The following is a 14,351-nucleotide window of genomic DNA, read 5'->3' on the forward strand; positions in this document are numbered from 1 at the left end:
GGGATTTTATGACCTTATGTAAAAACAATCTTTATTTTAATAATATTTTACGATTTTCATTCGATTATGGAATTATACTTTATCAGTATACCCATGCAAGCTACATAGATAAAGTCTTTGAAGATACAATAGGTACCATGAGGTTTGCCTCGCAATGTAAGATCATGACACTCATTAGGATGTATATTGTATATTCTAAACAGGTTCCTAGTCGAATCAGCCGTCTAAAACAAGGATAAATGTCTCTTGATCTTGAGACTAGCATCTACGATGTAAACTTCATGTTTCATTGGAAAGAGCATGAGATGTGATACGAAACCTCGTACGAATGAGAAGAAAACACGATTATCGAAATCGCACCCTCAACTCAATAACAAACAAGGATCGATTATATTGTCCCGATCTTTTGAAACAAGTAACGATTTGTGATATTCACCTCTAAGCGATTAAAACTTAGCAACAAATATCAACGATAAAACAATTGAATTTCAAACGAACCTTCAAAGATCTTGTTTTGACAATCCGAGCGAAAAACAATCGACAAAGGCCACACAGATACAATCTTTGATAAGTTTGATTTGGGTTGAAGATCAAAGCAAAAAAAAATGCCTGGAATATTGAGAGAAATCTCCAATAATTTGATAACAATATGAATTGCCCCTTTTATGGTCTGATACATCGCATATATAATCAATAAAGCATGAAAAAGTAGTGTAAAAAGGCTTAATTAAGATAACTAGCAAATTTTGACACGGAAGTGGAGACCGCGGGTGCGCTGATGATTCGACCGCGGGTGCGCTGCAGCTTCGGCAACAGACCGCAGGTGTGGTGATGATCATACCGCGGGTGCGGTCCCTGTTTTGGCGCGGGTGCGCCGGACCTTCGGCAATCGCACTTTGAATAACATTCCAAAGACCTCCAATATTATTCCAATGATTCCCAACCTCCTCTAATTTAGTCACCCAATTTGTAGATCCTCCTTGGTAGTTCATCATGAGTCCTTGAAGGGCTACTTTAAACTTCTTGCTACGTCCCCTCGTTATAGGTCCTTCGGGCAACTCTAACAACTCCCATGATTTCTTTGGTGCTTGATCAACCACTTTTGCATCATTCTCCTCTTCTTGAAAAGGATTTGTCCTCAAATCTTGATCATCTCCTACATCAAACAACGAAAAATCACTAACATTAAAAGTAGAACTGACATTGTACTCACCTGGTAGGTCTAATTTGTAGGCATCGTCGTTGATCTTTTCAAGCACTTGAAATGGTCCATCACCCCTAGGTAAGAGCTTAGAACGTCGTTTTTCTGGAAATCTTTCCTTCCTTAAGTGCAACCATACCCAATCTCCCTTTTCAAAAACCATCTTTTTCCTTCCCTTGTTGGCTTGCGTCGTATATTATAAATTCTTCTTCTCGATGTTATTCTTGACCTTCTCATGCAAACTTGTAACGAATTCAGCTTTCTTCTTGCCATCCATGTTCAACCTTTCACTCACAGGCAAAGACATCAAATCCAAAGGAGTTAAAGGATTAAAACCATAAAAAATCTCAAATGGTGAATAATTCGTAGTAGAATGCACGCTACGGTTATAAGCAAACTCAACAAATGACAAACATTCTTCCCAATTTTTCAAGTTCTTTTTGAGTATAGCACGCAAAAGTGTTCTTAGAGTTCTATTAACAACTTCAGTTTGTCCATCCGTTTGAGGATGACATGTAGTATAAAACAACAGTTTAGGCCAAGCTTAGCCCACAAAGTTTTCCAAAAATAACTCAAAAATTTAACATCACAGTCAGATACAATAGTCCTAGGCATACCATGCAACCTAACGACTTCCTTAAAGAACAAATCTGCAGTGTTGGATGCATCATCAGTTTTATGACAAGCAATAAAATGTGCCATTTTAGAGAATCTATCAACAACAACAAATATTGAATCCCTCCCCTTCTTAGTTCTTGGCAAACCTAAAACAAAATCCGTAGAAATATCAATCCAAGGTTCACTAGGAACAGGAAGTGGTGTATACAATCCATGTGGTTGTGTTCTAGACTTAGCTTGTCTACAAGTAATGCACTTTTCACAAACACGCTCAACATCACATTTCATATGTGGCCAATAAAAATGCTCATGCAAACAACTCAAAGTTTTAGCCACACCAAAGTGCCCCATCAAACCACCACCATGTGCCTCCCTCACAAGTAATTCACGAATTGATGACTTAGGAATGCACAATCTATCTTCTCTAAATAAAAACCCATTATGCAAATAAAATTTATCATGTGAACCATGCATACATATTTCAAATCCTCATCCATCGCATACAATTATTTCACATGTTCAAATCACAAGATTTTTGAATCCAAGGTAGAGATTAGTACGTACCTCCATGATAGTGCGTCGGCCACTACATTATCCTTACCTTGTTTATACTTGATTATGTAGGGAAATGTTTCTATGAATGCCACCCACTTATCATGTCGCTTGTTCAGTTTCTGTTGTCCCCTAAGGTACTTTAGAGACTCATGATCGGTATGGATCACAAATTCCTTAGGCCTCAAGTAGTGTTGCCACATCTCCAAAGTCCTCACAAGTGCGTACAACTCCTTGTCATACGTTGGATAGTTCAGTACTGCTCCATCGGGTTTCTCACTAAAGTACGCCACTGTTCGTCCTCCTTGCATCAAAACACCTCCAATAACTACACCTAAAGCATCACATTCAATTTCAAAAGTATTATAAAAATCAGGCAAAACAAGTAAAGGCGTATTAATTAATTTTTGTTTAATAATATTAAAAGACTTCTCTTGCTCATCGCCCCAATGGAATGGAACGTTCTTCTTAATCACCGCCGTCATCGGTGCCGCCAGTGTGCTAAAATCTTTTACAAACCTCTTATAGAAGCTTGCAAGACCATGAAAGCTTCGAACTTGACTAACATTAGCAGGCGTTGGCTAATCTCGAATAGCACTTACCTTGTACTCATCCACTTGTATCCCCTGTGAACTTACCACAAAACCAAGAAAGACAAGTTTGCTTGTGCAAAAATCACTTTTCTTAAGATTAGCATATAAATGTTCATCCCTAAGTGTTATCAGTACAAGTATTAAATGCTCAACATGCTCTTCTAAATCTTTTCTATACACAAGAATATCATCAAAATAAACTACAACAAATTTTCCTATGTAAGCACGCAATACATGATTCATCAACCTCATAAAGGTACTAGGAGCGTTTGTTAAACCAAAAGGCATTACCATCCACTCATATAACCCATATTTGGTTTTAAATGTTGTTTTCCACTCATCGCCTTCCTTCATTCTAATTTGGTGATAACCACCTTTCAAATCAATCTTACTAAAAATGCATGCACCATGCAACTCATCTAACATATCATCTAGTCTAGGTATGGGATGCCTATACTTGATGGTTATATTATTGATTGCCCTACAATCTACACACATTCGTCATGATCCATCTTTCTTAGGAACTAATAAAACAGGTACAGCACAAGGAGACATGGACTCACGCACAAAACCCCTTTCTAACAACTCATTTACCTGCCGCTGAAGCTCCTTAGTCTCCTCCGGATTGCTTCTATAAGCTGGACGATTGGGCAATGCACTTCCGGGTACAAAATCAATCTGGTGCTCAATCCCCCTTAATGGTGGTATTCCTTGAGGTAGCTCCTCCGGAAATATATCATCAAACTCTTGCAAAAGGGAAACAACAATGCTTGGAAGATTTCCGGCTATATCACTTGTGTTAAAGAGAATCTCTTTGTAAAGAATCAACACAAGTGTATCATGTGTGTGCAACAATTGTTTCATATCACTCTTTTTGGCCATATATGTTTTTTTTTTTACCTCTTTCCTCTCATTTATTTTCCCACTTTTTTTATCTCTATGGTCATCTCATCATTTTTTTATCACTTATTTTTTTGACCATATCGTTTTCTTGTTTGTTTAAGACCAACTCACTTTTATTTTCACTCTTTCTTTCGGTCTCATCTCTTTTTTTCTTTTGTCGTTGGTCTTCCATGATTTGTTTTGGGGACAAAGGAAGTAAAACAATGGGCTCTTTCTTGAGTACAAAAGAATATCTATTTCTAAACCCATCATGTGTCACTTGCCTATCATATTGCCATGGTCTCCCTAACAAAATATGACAAGCATGCATTGACACCAAATCACATAACACCTCATCAATATACATCCCAATCGAAAACTCAACCAAGACTTGTTTGTTCACTTTCACTTCAGCACAGTCGTTCAACCATTGTAGCCTATATGGTTGAGGTTGTTTCAAAGTAGGAAACTCAATTTTTCAACCATCTCGAAACTAGCAACATTGGTACAACTTCTTCCATCTATTATAAGATTGCAAACCTTGCCATTGACAAAACACCTAGTATGGAATAAGTTTTCCCTTTGGTTAGTTTCTTCTCCCTTGACTTGGGTACAAAAAAGGAAAAAAAAGGGGGGGATTTTATTCTTTGTAAATTTTCCTAATTTGTTTCCAATATTAGTTTATTTAATTGTCTGCTTTAATAATTAGCCTTTTTCAATGAGAGTTAATATTCATTCCAACTCCATGAGTGTAAATCAGCTATTCATTAAATATTTTGACCTGAAAGAATATGGAGTTGAGGCTTTTATGAAAATATTCTTGATATTATACATGTTATAGTGGGTGGTGTGAATTATCTTTTTGACTATATTACCATAAAAAAATTTAGAAATTAAAAAAAAAATATATATATATATATATATATATATATATATATATATTGTTATTAATATATTATGTGAAAATAATAATAATAATAAAAGCACATCTAATTATATATTATTATATTAAATGAATATATATATATATATATATATATATATATATATATATATATATATATATATAAATCGGTATTTGATTTTGTTTTTAAAATGAATATGTTTGTATATTTGAATATATAAAAGGGATAAAGAATCTAGGTTGTGATTTTCCGATAAATTTTATTACTAAGGGACTAGTAATAAGATAATGTGGGGGTGTGATGAAACTTAAAATTAATAATTTATTATATGTTAAAACATGTATTTTAGAAATTTAAGTTTCATTAAAATTATAATAAAATTATGTTATTTTAGTATTGTTTGTTTATATTTAAATGTCTAACTAAATATGTTTTATTTTCAGGTTTTCTATTTGTTGGTAAAATAATGATAACTCAAGCTAGGAAATTCAAATAGAGGTGATTCAAACATGTTTGGAATCCTTGAGAAATTATCTACAACTTTGCAGAAGACATGATTGCCTAAAAAGTTGATTAAGATGATCAAATTGTGCAAATATCAAAAAGAAAACATATTTACTTTTACTATGATCAGCTTATAGTAAAAAATCATAAATAATTCAATATTTAACCAAATGAGGTGAACCAAGTGGCCACATTTATCTACAGAAAATGCCCTACATGTTTGCTGTTTTGAGCAAAGTCAGATTCAGAGATTAAAGTCGTGAAACAAAGCATTGAAAGAAGGGTCAGGAAATTGAAGTTGGAGGAGACAAAAACTACTATTATAACTACATGGCATTAATAAAATTTTTGACCATTTCTCTCATTTGGCCTATAAATAGAGGCCTTATGCTAGTTTGAGAATCATTCTATCTCATTGTAAAATATAGTGTGAGTGTGTATAAAAGTTCTAAGTTCCAATATATTTTTCATTTTCCCAACTATGAGTGATGATTTTAGTGTTGATCAAAAGTAAGCTTATGGCAAGCTAAATCTATTATGTCAAGGTGAAGAGCATGAATTCTTGGTGAAGTAAGATTGTTTATATTTTGTATATTCTTTATTCCTTTCATTTTGCTAACTTCTTTTAATGAATTATTTGTTGTTATCAATTTACAACAAATGTTTGATACCATTGAAGTGGTTATCTTGATTTGTTGTTTAATTTTGATACAATAAATATTTCATCGATTATTATTATTGTTATATTATATATATATATATATATATATTTATATATTATATCATATATTTCATTTAGACGATAGCGTGGCTCCGCCGGTTGTTCTAAATGAAATATTATGATTTAATACTAACATCTAACATTTACTTTATCGCAACTAACTTTTATTTTCCGCATCTAACATTTACTTTACTGCAACTATCTTTTATTTTTTCGCAACTAACTTTTACTTTCCCGCAACTAACTTTTATTTTTCCGCAACTAACTTTTACTTTACCGCAACTAACTTATTAAATCATATATTTCGTTTAGGCAATAGCGTGGCTCTGCCGGTTGTTCTAAAGGAAATATAATGATTTAATTTAACATTTACTTTATGCAATTATATATTTATATAGTTATATATATAATCATAGGTACCATCTATAAAATATCGATTAATTCGGTATTTTATATAGTGGGAACTATATTATATTATGTATGTGTTTAAATATTTAATTTTCTTGGAACCATTATTTATGGTGGTTTTTTTTTTTTTACTTTTAGCTAAACAATATTACATAAACCAAGAATAAATACTTGAGCCTTGACAAAATTTATAATTTGTAAACTTCATTCTTGCATTTGGTAATATATAAATTAATAAATTTAAACTTAAAATAACCTCTCTGTGGATCGATCTCGTACTTACGAAATATATTACTTGCAAACAACTTACACTTGGGTGAATTATAATTTAAGTATTATCACCTGTCTCGGATCTTGACCACGACATCTGCAGTTTGTTGAAAAATTTCTGGACCAAGTTATACTCTTTCACCGACTCCATCCCAATGAATCGGCGGTCTGCACTTCCTCCCATGCAATGCCTCGTAGGGAGCCATACCCATGGAAATCGATCATACTTGCTCGCAATAAATCCTCCAGAATCTGAATCACTTGCTCAGACTGGCCATCTGTCTGAGGGTGAAAAGCCGTACTGAATAGCAACTTTGTCCCCATGGTTACATGCAAACTTTTCGAAAAGGACGATGTAAACCTCGGGTCCCTGTCGGACACAATAGAAACTAGGATTCCGTGCAATCGGACTATCTCCCTGATATAGAGTTCTGCATACTGGGTCATGGAGTAAGTCGTCTTCACGGGTAAGAAATGTGCCGACTTAGTAAGTCGATCGACTATAACCCAAATAGCATTGGATCCCCTGAATGACCTCGGCAACCCAACGACGAAGTCCATGGTGATATTATCCCATTTCCACTCGGGAATAGGGGGTGGCTTAAGCATCACTACTGGCCTCTGATGCTCTGCCTTCACCTACTGAAAATTGAGACATTCAGACCCAAATCGGCGGATGTCTCTCTTCATACCTGGCCACCAATACAGAATCTGCGAATCCTTGTACATCTTGGTACCTCCTGGATGAATGGAATATGGATATGCATGTGCCTCTGTCAAAATATCCTCTCTGATCGAATCAACACTAGGCACTCACATCTTTCCATCTACATTTTACAATACCATCGGACAATGCGTGGAGTACACTACCCCTGGCCTCATCTTTCAGTCTCCATTTCTGAAGCTGCACATCTGAAGATTGACCTGTACGGATTCTGTCTAGTAAAGAAGACTGGACTGTCAGATTAGACAGTTTAGGAGTTCTGCCCTTATGATACACTTCTAAACCAAACATCTGAATCTTAGCCTGAAGAGGTCTCTGCACTGACATCTGCGGTACGACTGCAACTTTCCTGCTCAAGGCGTCTTCTACTGAAAGAGGATCGGTTACGGTGCCGGTTGCGCAACTGAAGTTTCAAAATATAATTTTTAGAAATAAATACCAAACACCACAACTATAGTGTAGCAAATACAAAACACAATATGTCATACATAGGGTGTTATGGAAAATATACCTACAATCTCTTGAGATTGGTGTTTGGCTCCAACTTAGTTGATAAACAACTAAGCTCTTCAAGGATGACAATCTACAAGCCTCCCTTTGAACACTCCTTGTTCAAAAATTAAGTCCACTACCAACTAGGTAGATCCCCTCTTATTTTGCACTAGAAAAATAAAAGGATTTTTCAAGGAGAAGTATTTTCTTTCCTCAACAATTGAAGAAGAAAAATGAGAGAAAAATGAAGGAAGAATTATGTGTAAATTTCAGCCATGCTAGTGTAATGGGAGAGAAGGATGACTTTTCCTGTGTAAAAAGCTAAAACCACTTGTAGCATGCCAAGCCTTGGACATTGAAAAAGTAATCTCCAACCCTTCACCTCCCATGCATGCAATTTTATTTGGTTTTTAACAATTAAAAAACCCATGGACTTAATTTTAATTATCTCAAACAAATTTGAGACTAATTAAACATTACTTGAATTTACTCAAGCCACTAGTTGAATAATTATTTTACTATTGGGCTGTACAAGACCCAATATGATTTAATTAATTCAACACTTGAATTAATTTAATTTAGTCCATAATAATGTTTATGAAAATCACAATTTTCAAATACATTATTTATTTGGCCAACTTTTAATTTAGGAACACTTCCACAAATTAAAAGTTACATTTCCCTCATAGAAGTCAAACTTCTATTTTTCCTTACACTTATAAACTTCTTTATAAGCCGTTCAACACTTTGAACTATTTTGCTTCTCAACGGGATCTAGAAAGCTAGTACTTGTGTGGCCCTCAATGGTTCATTGATACAACTAGCCGTGGGTTCACATCTCCATGTGATTCAGACTAAACATGTCTTTATACGAGCATACCCCAATCGCACCGTTCTTAATTATCAACTCCTTGATAATAAGAACGTCAGAACTCAAGTCTGATAGTACCCAACCAATCATGTTAAATGCCTAGCAGCATCGCTTACTTGATTCCATAGGTATCAAATGATAGTGCCTGGAAGAACCATTCTATTATGGTTTGCGTACAGTACGGTATTTTCATCTCATATATCCCGACCGATTCGACAACCATTGGTATATCGAGAGTTGTCAATGAATCGATACTATGTGTCATGTCGTAGTTGCATCGATGGTGTAATCTAAGAAACCCCTTTCTTAATTACCACCATACTCTAATCAGAGATTTCAAACTACATACACATGAGATCACATAGGATATCCATACCCGAAGGTATGCAGTGTATGCCCGACTACAATGCATCGAATCCTATATGTTTCGACAAAACACCCAACCTTGCCACCGGATGACCCCATGAGAGTCGGTAAACAAGTCAAAGTGCAATGCCAGCATATAGAGTCTCAATGTTGTCTCGAGTCATAAGGACTAATGGTGTACAACCATAAACTAGGACGTTTCCACTCGATAAGTGAGGACCACTTGGAAAGTCCTTTATGGAGGGTTGTTCAATGCACTCTACCAGGAGAAGCTATCTGCATGCTCGGACATCACAATGTACCCTACCAAGGAAACATGGTACTCACATCGTAGATACTAGTCTAAAACTCGAGCGGCCTATATCCTTCTTAGCGGCGGCTGAATCGACTAGGAACTGTTTAGAATATACAGTATTGCAAATATGAGTTTCATGATACTCATCATATGAGCATCTCATATTCTTTCTACTATTTGTATATTCAAGGATTTTATCTGTGCAACTAGCATATGTGTATAGATAAAGAAGTGCCAAAACAATAATTTCAAATACTATTAAAATAAAGACTGTTTATACATAGAGTTTCATTGTTAAAACTCGGCCAACACTTGGCTCGACGTGCACCTACTCTAACAGCCACAACATTAGCTTTTCTTGGATGGTAGCTAATTTCTCAATCGTAGTCTTTTACCAATTCCAACCATCGTCTATGTCTCATATTCAGCTCTTTATGCGTGAAGAAATACTTGAAACTCTTGTGATCAGTCAATCTCTGGCATTTCTCGCCGTACAAGTACTGTCTCCTTATCTTCAACGCAAAGACGACAACAGCTAACTCAAGATCATGAGTCGGGTATTCTTCTCATGCACCTTCAACTGCCTGGAAGCATAAGCAATCACCCCACCATGCTGCATCAAAATTGTGCCTAAAACCGAGCTTAGATGAATTGGTGTATAAAACAAAGTTTCCTTGCCTCGATGGCATGGCTAACACTGGCGCTGAGATAAGAGCTTGCTTCAAATTATCGAAGCTCTTCTGGCACTCGCCACTCCACACGAACTTAGTATTCTTCTTTATTAGTGAGGTGAGCAGTACTTTATTGACGAAAACCCCTGAATAAACTTACGTTAGTAACCTGCTAAACCCAGAAAACTATGGATCTCTGAAGCATTCTTCGGCTCAACCCATTCCTTAACGGATGCCACCTTTGTTGGATCCACCTCAATATCACTGCTAGATATTATATGGCCCAAAAACGATATCTTCTCCAACCAAAATTCACACTTACTGAACTTCGCAAATAACTTGATACTCTGCAAGATCTGTAAAACTGTCCTCACTGCTGGCTCTTCGAGTATATAAGAATGTCATCAATGAATACTATGACGAACTGATCTATGTAAGGCTGAATTACTCGGTTCATGAGGTCCGTGAAAATTGCTGGAGCGTTCGTCAGTCCAAACGACATCACTAAGAACTCGTAATGCCCATACCTGGTCCTGAAAGCTGTCTTGTGAACATCTGTATCTTTCACCTTCAGCTGGTGATACCCTGATCGTAGATCTAATTTTTAGAACACTGTGGCTCCCAGCAACTGATTAAACAAGTCCTCGATCCTTGGAAGCGGGTATTTATTCTTGATCGTTAACTTGTTCAATTCTCGGTAATCGATACACAGCTTCATGCTTCGGTCTTTCTTTTTCAAAAAGAGTACTGGTGCGCCCCATTGTGAGAAACTAGGGCGGATGAATTCCTTGTCGAGAAGCTCTTGAATCTGTTGCTTAAGTTCTAACATCTCCGGTGTAGCTAATCGGTACGGTGCCTTCGATATTGGCACAGAGCCTGGTACAAGATCGATAGAGAACTCCACCTCTCTTGGGAGACCTGTGACGTCATCTGGAAAGACGTCAGGAAAATCTCTGAATACTGGTATTTTAGATATAGACGGAGTGGGTATGTCAGGTGTAGAAACAACACTGGCCAAGAAATCCTGACACCCTTTGCGAATGAGTCTCTGCGTCTGCATGCAAGAGATCATGCGAAGAGAACTCCTCCATCTAGCTAGCTCAAAGATAAAATGCTCCATACCCAAAGGCCTTACTAACACTGAATTTTTCTTTGGATGTCGATAAGAACTCTGTTCTTCGTCAGCCTGTCCATTCCCAGAATGATATGAAATTATGGCATCGGCAATACAATCAAATCAGCGTACACTAGGTGGCCCTGCAGTTCCAGATCGATGACTCTGATCACGCTAGTAGCTGACAATTCTTCCCCCGATAGGACTATCACTGAATAGCTCACGTCGAGTCCAATAGACTTGACGTCCGTGTGACTAGCGAATGTCTCCAAAATAAAGGAGTGAGTGGCTCCTGAGTGTATCAAGGCCTTCGTGGCTAGTCTCTTTATGAATATATTTCCTGAGAGGCGTTAGCACAACAAAAAACATATCTCCTCAAAATTCTAACCTTAATCTCAGGCATAGAAGAAATTTATATCCCATGACACCCAAAAGAATTACTAGCACACTAATAAACCCAAATGAAATTCCAACACATGCATGGCAAAGTAATACGGTGCTTAATTAAATAGTTTACCAGTCAATAACATCGTGTCTGGGTTTGCCTCCTGAGCATGCATGGCGAACACTCTGCCCCTGAGTTGGCTGCCTCCACTCTGGGCAGTCCTTTAGCATGTATCACTGCTCCACATTTAAAGCACTTGCCTGACCCATATAAACATTGTCCCGGGTGCTGGCGGTTGCACTTCGGGCACACCGGGTGGTCACCGGGCCTCTGTGGCGCCTTCTGCTGTGGGCATAGGACCATTGCCTTTTGGCGGTCCTTGATATGGCTTCTTCCCACCCTGCCCCTGGAACGGCCTTTTAAACTGAGGTCCCTATTGCTGCTGCTGTGGCTACTGTGGAGCCTAATAGGGCCTCATGCCCTGCTTGTCAGCCTCAATAACCCTATGATCTTGTTCTGCCGCCAAAGCTCTAGACACGGCAACTGCATATGTATTAGGACCAGCTACTCGGACATCTCGGCGCTGAATTCGCTGCAGCCTGGTTCCTCGAAAACTGTGGGAAGAACTTCGTCGTACCTGCAAGCATCTGCGCCTGCATATCTGGAGTTGGAGGAGGAGGAGCGTCTCTCTCCCCATCGCGAGTCTCCCTGTCCTCCTCCCTTGATTCCCAGTTAATCAAGCGCCTAGGAGGCATACTGTGCCAATAATTTACCCAACACGTAAACCCAATATGCATGAACATAATATCCATAACATACGATGCACGTAACTTGAACTTAAAACATGGACATGCTGAAATCATGACTTAAAGCTTATTACATAACATAATTCAAAACCTTAAAACTTACAGACTTGAGGTGTGACTCGTGAGCTTCTTGCAACTAGCAGTAGGCATAACTCTTTACAAGAACACCGCTCTGATACCAACTGTAATGTACCGTACTTTACACTACTTAAAATTTGTGGAAAAAATAAAAAATTTCTTAAATATAAAATAAACTTTCGAATTTGCATTAAAATGTCTCGTTCGTCTAAAAACATTTGCCATAAACCAACCACACTCAAGTTTGCCAACCATCTAAAAGTATTTGCAATAAAAGATCACCATAGAAATTTTGCTAACGAAAATACTTGTTTTAGAAAAACGTAAACAAACATGAAATCAGAGTATTTGAAACTTTTGTAAATTCTTAAAATCATGGCGGTCCTCGGGTTTAGCCTCCCGCTCAGTCCAAGCCAGCTCACTAGTCCTCACCCCTCATCTCCTCAAATGCATCCTCACCTGGATCGACCAAGTCTAGTGAGTCTAAAGAATCAACCTGTAATTTCTTCTCGAGCTACAAATCGGAGAAAGTATGTGGACCGGGAACGCGAATAAGGGCATGCTCGCCTTGACTAAGATTACTTCTCTAATAGTCCGAATTTTAATGTCGAATTCTTTCGACAAAGATTTCAAAAGAGTTATTTGTTCTCATAGTCAATGACCTGAAAAATCATTAAAAATATTTCCAGTGGAGGAAAGATAAAATTGGATGAAAAAATTTGCTGACACTTCAAAAATGCATTGAGGCTATTCGTTAATTACATATGCAGCCCCCACCAACTCTTTGGATGGATTTGCTGGTCAACATCTGCAGATGAGTGATCAATTTTATTGATCCCGATACCTAAGAAGACCCAATGTTGTTTACACTCAATGCTTGTTACAAATGTATGAGCAGAGACACGACTTTTCTAGAATCTTGGCAGTCTTGATAGCGTGCATTTGGTAAAACAGCTACTACTTAAAATACTAATGAATTTTTTTAAAGCCTTGGCCGAAATATGCATACATATAAATATATAAAAATCCATCCCACTCGTTTTACCAAACAACCCAAATACTGAATAAAATAACTGCGGTTTAAATATCTTAAAGGTGTGACCAACGGAAACGTTTACTGTTTGAAGTAGAACAACATTATAATACTAAAAACCTGCCAAACCTAAGAGTATAGAAAAAATCATAAACAATTTGAAATATTGTTTAGCCAAATCCCTCATAAAATCATGAAATGCGGAAGAAACGCAAGGTCATCGGGCTTTCAGTGCGCCACCAGCCCAGTAAACTCAGTCCTCAGCACCTTCAGTCTCATCATCAACAAACTGCTCACATGCATCAATCACACCTAGTAAGTCTAAAGACTCAACACATGTGAACCGTTATGTATTTATACATATTGAGCAACAGTGAAAAGTACTATAATTAAAATAACTTTCGTGATCTTCAAAAAACATGAACATAAACATAAACAAAAACATACTCATAACATATCATGTCATCGTATACATATTCATTTTTCCTTTATTCAATTCAGATCATTAGTTGTGTCTTTTGTATCAGCTGTTGTTCGATAGATCCATCTACATGTATAACCATGGTACTAGGCGACAGGGACATCAGCGATACCCTCAATCGTCAACCGAGCCTTGGCTTTACATCTTTCGTGTTCGTGTTCGTATTAGTCACAACCAAGTCATCTCCTTACAACTTGTCATCATATTCATGACTTAATAATATTTCATGTGTATATATATATTTTCTTGAAACCAAGCATGCAACATATTATTGGTGTTTTTCACAAAAATTCCAGATTCATATATATAAAAATAATTTAAACATGCATTGCAGTTGTCAGAGCATTGCCAGGAATGTTAACTCGATTCAAGTGCAAAATG

The sequence above is a fragment of the Primulina eburnea genome, chromosome 8 (genome assembly GCF_022965805.1).
Source record: "Primulina eburnea isolate SZY01 chromosome 8, ASM2296580v1, whole genome shotgun sequence".
Classification (NCBI taxonomy): Eukaryota; Viridiplantae; Streptophyta; class Magnoliopsida; order Lamiales; family Gesneriaceae; genus Primulina; species Primulina eburnea.